Below are 8,923 nucleotides of genomic sequence, written 5' to 3'. Positions count from 1 at the left end.
GCCATCTCCATGTAACACCCCCTGTCCATGTGTGCTAGAAACATTGGTTGATTAGAGTTTGACGCATGTCATGTCCCTCCTGTGCATTGCTGCCTCCCTGAGGTGCTGCCCCATCCCCACCCTCCTCATCCTCTTCGTCAGGTGGTTGCAGTTCAGCATCAGGGGGCAGGGACACATTCCGTCTGATGCACATATTGTGTAGCATGACACATGCCATGACGATCTTTGCAAACTTCTCATGGCGGTACAGGAGTGCCCCACCAGACCTGCTGAGGCAGTGAAACCGTGCCTTCTAGAGGCCAAATGTCTGCTCAATCACCACACGGGTTCGTGTATGGGCACGATTATAGTCCTCCTCGTTTCTGTTCTGTGAGTTACGTAATGGGGTAAGGAGCCACCTCTTCAAGGGATAGCCTGCATCACCTGCATGTGAACAACAATGTATGTGTACATCATCACATCATATTTGACCTCATTAAGTGACACCGTGGCATGCATTTATTTCTTAGATTCAACCCCATCTCCATGCATGAATGGAGACATACGATGTGACTGCTATGTGTGTATTCCTCTTATGGACTGGTATGCATACCACCAACTAGTGGCCGCAGGGGGGTCCAGTTCCTTGTGAGTGCTCATGCACTGTGCCAGTCCACGGCGGTTGTTTCTGTGATCTGGCAGATGTCCAGTAATTTGTATGCTTTCATCCTGGCACCATTGATGTCAGCCTCATGATGATCTCAATACGCACAACAAATGGTGTCATGCAATTCAGTTGGGCCTCTGTGTCAGTGTAGTGGTGTATTGATGTATTTGACCCTCATGTTAGTCCTTTGTACGCAGTTATGGGGGACTGTCCTTTCAGTAGAAGGTGTTTGGTGCCATGCATTGGCTATAGTCATTGCTTGTAGCTGCATTTTGTTGAGGGGGGTGCAGTCTGATTTGGTACAGTGCACATGCAGATGGCTGTGAAATGGTTGTGAGACTGCTTCATTTACATGGTAGGGCTGCTTACATCTTGCATTATGTGGTCAGGTGTGAGCTCCATTCTGGGCTGCTTTGGGGTATGAGCATGGTCCATTCCCTCTGGAACTTGCAGCCAGGTGAAGTATGCATCCCCCATCTCAGCCAGGTGAAGTATGCATCTCTCCCCCCCATCTCAGCCAGGTGAAGTATGCATCTCTCCCCCCTCCCATCTCTCCCCCCCATCTTAACCAGGTGAAGTATGCATCTCTCCCCCCATCTCAGCCAGGTGAAGTATGCATCTCTCCCTCCCATCCCAGCCAGGTGAAGTATGCATCTATCCCTCAATCACCTACCCACATCACATTTCCATGGGCATAACATGCGACTCACCGAGAAGCCAGGATCTCTGTCCTGCATGTCGCTCCATGTAGCGTGGTATCGTGGAGTTCCGCAGGACCATTGAATCATGGGTTGATCCGGGGAATCGGGCACAACAATGTGTGATTATCTTGTTTGAGTCACATACCATTTGCACGTTGATTGAGTGGTATAGCTTACGGTTGCAGTACGCTACCTCCATGGCATGTGGGACCACCAATTCCACATGGATGCAGTCGATGGTGCCATTGCAACCAGGTAGGCCAGCCAGTGAATGGAAACCTACTTTGGTGTGTGAGATCTCCTGGGCAGACCGTGGTAAGGAAATGTGGTCGTCTGTGTGCTTGAGGAGGGCATCAAGCACTTGGTTCAGCGTACATAAGAATAATGGTTGTGAAATGCCATGCAAGTGCCCCACTGTGTGCTGGTAGGTGCCTGTGGCCAGGAAGTGGAGCACAGACACTACCTTCAGTAGGGGCTGACAATGTCGTCATGTATCATGTCCACAATGGTGGTGATGGTGTCCCGGTCCAGACGGTACAGGGTGTGGATCTGCTCAGCGGTTAGGTTGAATGGACTGGCTCTGATGAGTGGGATTGTGGGCTGCCAGCGTGGTGCCACTGGCTGTGCTGGTGGGGCATGCTGCCCCTGCCTTGCCCTCCTTCTCCTCCTGCGTCTCCTATGTGCTGCCTGTTGATGTTTTTGTTGTTGTAGCACTTCCACTGCAATCAGGTCCTCCAGCCCCAGCATTGCTAGTAGTATTGGAATCATTGTGGAGTGTGACTGGGTGTGGGAACGGGTGGGGTGTGCTCCTTTTGTGCTTGCCCAGTCTGTATTGCCTCCACCTGTGCTGATTGTGTGCACCAGTGGCAGTTGGGAACACTGCACATGGCCGTTTACGGTTGGTCCGCGATGGCGGTATTTGCACCATGGCGTTAAGGTACTTTATGGCCTTCACTAGGGCGTTAATTGCATGTCCGCGCGACTTGTAATGTTCCCCACTTTGCGCCATGCCGGTATTTGCGGCATGGGTGGTCGCGTGCCCGCGCCCTTGTTTTTTTTAGCAGCACTGTTAATTACGGTGCCGCTAATAGCGCTTTATTAGGTCATAATCAGCCAGAGCGGTAAACGATGCGGGTAATCCTTTACCGGCATCGTTTTTCACTTACCGCCAGGGTCATAATGAGGGCCAATGAGTCTAATGATTCCATAATGATAACAACCCAGGCTTCTCCATACTATCAGGTTTCACATTATGTGTCCTAGGAACAAAATCATGAGCGATGAGTATGCATGTCCAACACAGTCAAAGTGAGATCTTTCACAAAATCGAATTCCATTTCCTGGTATATTGGCTTGACCACCCATTTTTTGCTTCTTTCTGCAAAGGCCATTGCGTAACGAAGCATCCCAAAGTTTCCTGCAGTTCTCGATTGTTGTCTCTCTATGTTCTCGTTATGCACTAATACTGCTAGTAATGTTCGATATTGCATCCCGTCTATGCCGAAATGCAATCTCTTGTGCCTGTACTTTAGGCACATATTGTGGAACACCTCCAAATCTTCAGGTCTCTTGAAAGAGTTTTATCAAACCCGATCTTCTCAAGAGGTTTGTGTGGAGGTGAAGATGGAACCAACCACTTCTCTTGCGTTCCTGTTCCTCCGATAAAGGTCCATGTGCACATTGGTGAAAATGTAGGTTTTCTGTCCATGAGTAAACATTGGAACAGTGGTGCATCAATGAGCGCCATATTTCAAGTAGAATTTCCACAGACCCATCACAAGTTTTGGAGCTCCACCAAAGATGGTTGCTGAAAGACTGGGACCACTATAAAATATTTTTAAAAACCTTTTTTTTACCAGCAGCAGTGATTTATTTTATTGATTGATTTGACAAAGTGCCATACATCAAATTGATGGCGAATGCTTGGAAACTGCTCTAGCATGGCCTTGGCTGTTGAAACATGCCTGTCAGTGGCTATGAGGTCTATTTGCATTCCCCTCGATTGGAGATCTTCCAGGGATTGTATAAAACCATGTTTCTCCATGGCCACTGAGGATTTACATTCGGACACCTGCACGGCCACCAAACTTTTATTAGTTTCCATGTCCTGAAAGTGGTATGTGCATTACTTTGCTGAAAATCTGGGGCTGTCACACTGTCCATCGCCAGCTAGCCTGAACCATTTGCCAGAGAATGTCCTTTCAATAGACATTTGTTCAATTTTCCATGCTTGACTAATAGCGGGGAATAAAAATCCTCTTTGATATTTGTAGTACTGCGTTTTAGAAAGGAACGGAAGTCCAACAAATTGAAAGAAACTGGACAGCTTACTAAAAGTAGAGCCACTGAAAAGTAAAGCTGCTGCACACAGTAGATTTCCAGCTGGCACTTTGCCCAGCATCAGTTGAGCGGACCATGAAAATGTACCATGGAGCTGGGCACAGGTGACTTGGAGTTTCAGGTTAGTGCCTTGTGATACATGAGTCACATTCACCAATGGCTCCCCGCATATTTTCCCCCTCACTGGATGGACACATTTCAGCATCAGTATATTCTCTACCAGGCAGCTGTTGAATACAATGTAGTTGTGCTCCTTTATCAGACTATTTTCCTGCATGAATGTGGTTTGTGACTCAACTGTTGTGGACATGTCGGCCAAACTGGACACACTGTAGTCAAGATCTTTAGCAAGTTCCTCGGTCAATTGCATAGAAGCTTCAGTCTCTGTTAGTCCGGCTTGCGTTATTTGCACACAAATTGGAGAAACCATCAATGTCGGTTGTTTATTGGGTGGCCCTTTTTTGCGGGTGTAGATTGTGTTAAGTGGTCAGTGAGTAATTCAAAAGCATCTTCCTTATATTCAGTTTCATCTTCATCTTGTCGAGTTCTCACATTATAGCAATGGTCCAACAACACTTTGCTTGCTTCGCCGCTTACATTCAATTCATTTTCTGGCCATTGGGCATAAGCATCTCGAGTCTGCTTATTGACTGGACTATGCTGCGCCTCAAATAATAGTTGCTCCATGGTGAAATCTGTTTGGCAAGCAGCATCTTTGGTTTCATTTGTCTGTGTCTTTATACTTCTTTTCCTTCTGGGCCTCTAGGAGAAGGGCTGTAAAAACATGTTCCATGTAAATCCAACATACAGTATATAGCACTTTAGATTAAAAAAAACATGTTATTAAGACAACACCAGCCCAAAACACTTTTAGTAAACAAAATTGTTTGTAAGTCACCCTTGTTTTCTTGATTTTCTGTGAAACTGTGCTCTTCACTGTTAGTTTGTTTAATCATTTATGATGCACACCAGACCCAAGGGTATCAGGGCACAGCAGTTACAAGGATATGCGAGGCGTAGGTTCACAGGTTACAAAGTGAAGACAGGTATAATGCATATAAAGGCAATGGAAAGGTCAATGAGTACAAAGAGGAAGATATACAGTATACAATGTGCTGAAATAGTACTAAGCCCGCTGGAGTAAAGGGCGCTGCTGTTTCAGCTGTGCGGCTGGTATACTGTGCGCCTGCCTGCCTGCTTAAGACTTGTGTGCTCTGACCCTCAAGATCCCACTCCGATTCGCATCAGTCTGACGGCTGGAGCCGTCAGCAGTTGAAGTGAGCAGGGCTTTTTTCATTGTGTTTCCTGATTGGTCATGTGACCAGAGTCACGTGACCACATTGAGCCACTCCTCCAGGAAGTCCCGGCTAAAGCCAGCACAGCGCGACCCTTGCGGCGTGAAGCCCGCTGGAATAAAGGGCGCTGCTGTTTCAGCTGTTTCCGGCTGGACCCAGTGGGATCTGCGGTAAGTGCTCTTCAACTCAGTATACCGTCTTACATTTTGTAGAACATTGCTTAAACGATCGCCCATACTCCTTCCACTACAACCTACTAATGGAATCCTCAAAACCCTGTACACGTCTACAGGGGAAACTAGAAGACTCTGGCCCTCATTACGAGACTGGCGTTAACCAATGGCGCTATTAGCGCCATGGTTAACGCCGGTAACTTACTGATTCCGCCATGGTGAAATCGGGAATTACGACCCCATTCCAAGGTTGGCGGGGCGGTAATTCCCCATTTACCATTGGCCCTTCCCCATTCCCATTTTTGCTCTATAGGGCTCAATGGGAATGGGGAAGGCGGTAATTACGGTACCGCAAATTGCGGTACCATAATTAGCTTCAAGGTCCCTTTGCGGGTCCCTACCTTAACGGCTGGTCCAGACCAGCCATTAAGGTCGGGACTCGCAAAGGGACCTCGTAGTAAGGCGTTAAGGGGTTAAAGGCGCCGCAACCTTTTACGGCGCCGTTAACCCCTTAACGCAGGGGTCGTAATGACCCCCTATGTAGCCATACTGAATAAAAGTATAACTCAACAAGAGACGTACGGAAATCCTACGTACAATGCTAAACCTAGAGATGAAAAAAAGATAGAACCCACAAGTGCTGAATGTTCTATACTGAAATTAAACAAAGAAGACAAGTCCCCTGTATTACCGTATACGGCTCCAACTCTACCACAAGGCAACTCGGATGACCAAGCTCCTTCCACATCGGAATATTTACTGAAATCGGGAAATGAGCTATCAGCAAAAAAAACACCTCAGCCTCTTGATCCCGAGCTTTCTCTGCATCCAGCCCAACCAAAGATTGATTCTTCGATCCAAAATATGTCCAACCCAATTCCTTAGTTATCAATCAAATCTATCTATACAACACTATCTGACTCAAAGAATCAGCAGATTATGCCGTCCATCTTATCTAAACCTACTGTAAATGTCCACCTTGATCGAATAGCACTTGACTGCTCCAAAACATCTTCATTGCTACCAGTGCAATCTCAATATTTGAATAAAACAATGCAGAAACCTACTTACGATGACTCGTGCTTCACCCCATCCCTCCAAGAAAGAGCAAGAGCAGCCAAATAACATTGGCAGTCAACATATTATCCTGTTGACCCCATTAACGAGTGCACCAAACCTTTTGTCTGTTCGCATTGCGCGTCCTTCTCTTGATATTACAGAGATAGATGCGATCATGGACTCTCAAGAGAAAAGAACTGAAGTCTTTAACGTAATCCTTAATCCTAATCAAATCAAAAGGATCAATACATCCATGCCCATTGTACCTAAAATAACTTCTTCTTCTCTGAAAGAATCTCCAAAATCCCCCCACGATTTATCAACTAATCCTAAAGCACAAGATATTGAATCCTTCTCTCCGGGCCCGAAATCTGAACCCCCGAGTAATTCACCTGAGATTCCAGAAAGACTTCCTACTACAATGCTCGACCTCCAGAATACACTAGTATCAGTATTATCAATAGCTATGATTCCATTCTTAAAAATCCAAGAATCCATGGTCGATACAACAAAAGACCAAGCGACCCTCTTAGCCATGATCATGACTAAACAAACTCATTTTGAAGCTTTCATAGGAACCATTCAGGAGCATCTGAAATACGAAGCTGAAACATCCAGGACATGGCAAACCCGCCTAGCTGAACTGGCAAGAGTGGATCGAGTAGATAAACAAAACCTAATGGAGACAGTATTAACAATCACTAAAACTAAAAAAATTATAGAGGAAAAAGCAAAAAAACATTCACAAGTGACCCCACAATTACAACAGATAACGAAACAAACGCAAACCAAGAATTCAACCCACCTAGATGTCATGAAAATAGATCAAATGACACAATATGAAATTCAAACTTTTCCTATTGAAGTATTGAATTCCCTCTTTGCCGATGAACCAGACTAACATCGAACCATCACTATGTACTCCCTTCGACATTTTTGACCTCTCTAAACAAGGGCTTGTGGGATATGAATCATCGAGCAAAACAAAGAATAAAAAAGCCCCCAAAAAATCTCAAACAGATTCACATGCATTTCTCAGAAAAATGCAATCAGTGCAAAAATCGTTATCTGAAAACACACCCAAAACCAAGAAACAAACCACTCAAAAGCAAGCAATCCAGGAACATGTTATTCCAACTTTAACAAATATGAATCCCCCGAGTATCCCAATCCAACAAGATGATCAGCCACAGCCTGAACCACTTGATGCGCTGTTAGAAGTAATTAATTAGGATTCATCTAACAAACCGTCAAACTTATTGCCAGTCATGGAAATAACCAAGTCTGATGACTCGATTGATCGTAACTCCATCTCCATAGACTCGCAAGATGATTTATTAATTGTCCTGGATGAATGCCAGGACACGTCTTTGGAACGTTCCCAAACAAATCCACAAAGCCAGGATCCATCAAATAACATCTCCCTTATATACTCAGCAGTGTCCAATGATGAATCCTGGCCATCACCAGAAATGCTAAATGGTTCCAAGAACAACGATATCCCGGCGGGCCAAATGAATCCACCACTTGGCAATCCAAACTTTCATAATCCAATGAAGGCTTCTTGTGCGTTCAGAATAGCACTATTTCCAACTACGACAAACACGGAAGAGCCTGTAATTATGAATAGAGACAATATCCTGCGTTTATTCAATGTAATTCCACAATTAGCCCAAATTGGTTCTGATGACCTCAAGGTAATCCTCTTTCCTAACAAATGACATATGGAAGAAGCTCACATTGATTTCTACACCCAAGATACTATGCAGCGTGTCTTAGCTACAAATGGTCAACTAGCAACGCTAGGATTCAAAACAGAAGAGATTTTTCTATCCAGATTGATGGCTGAAAAAAAATCCAAGAAACTTGCGTTGAATGACCTATACGCACATAATAAACGAACGGAACAACACCTGCCTCAAGAGACCCAGAAACATGTAAAAGACACTGGTCTAAAGTCTCGTGAAACAATCAGTGGAAACAACCCGTTAAACACATATTATCAGGCTCGGGCTGTAATGGTTCCAATTCCTGATCCCCCTGCTCCCAATCCTCCTCCTCACCTGGTGTGGATTCCGATCTTGCTCCGAACCTCTTCCTCCACAGTGTTTTTTCTTTGCTGTGCAGATAAGGCCGGCCGCGAGAGGAAGCCACCCTGAACCCGTTATTAGGAGGTCCAGGAGGGGCCCTCCTTCCGCAGCAGGCCGGTCCGGGGGAAAAAGCCTTACGGCATAAAAAACCCCTGTTTTGTTGGATGGTAGAGGAGAACTGCAGGAATCCGAGAGTTCCGGTGGAGTAGTTCCTTGGTTGTTCCAGCGGGCGTGCACTGGGCGGTATAAGGTACGTTGAAGTATACAACATAGAAATGCGGAGATCAGAAGGGGGGAGCAGACAGAAGAAGAGAGGGGAGCACTAGAGCAGTATTAGCAGGGCGGGAAGCGGGAAGGGTGTAAGGGAAGCAAGAGCTAGAGGAAAAACAGCGTGTTAACCCGAAAGCCTAAACGCGAAGGGTTGCAACGCGTCGGCTTCCGGGTTGAACGCAAAGAAATAGCCTTGCAACGGCGTTCTCCGAAAAAAACTAGACCGTCACAGTACGGTGGATGGGAACGTGGCGGCAATGTCAATGGCGGCTCATGCGCCAACGGGGCCACAACCGCCAGCTTCCTCGGTTCATGACAGTATACCCCCCTCCCAAACCTATACCACCAG

Source organism: Ambystoma mexicanum, chromosome 13 (genome assembly GCF_040938575.1).
Source record: "Ambystoma mexicanum isolate Mex_15411 chromosome 13, UKY_AmexF1_1, whole genome shotgun sequence".
Lineage (NCBI taxonomy): Eukaryota > Metazoa > Chordata > Amphibia > Caudata > Ambystomatidae > Ambystoma > Ambystoma mexicanum.
Note: the sequence above shows the minus strand (reverse complement) of the source record.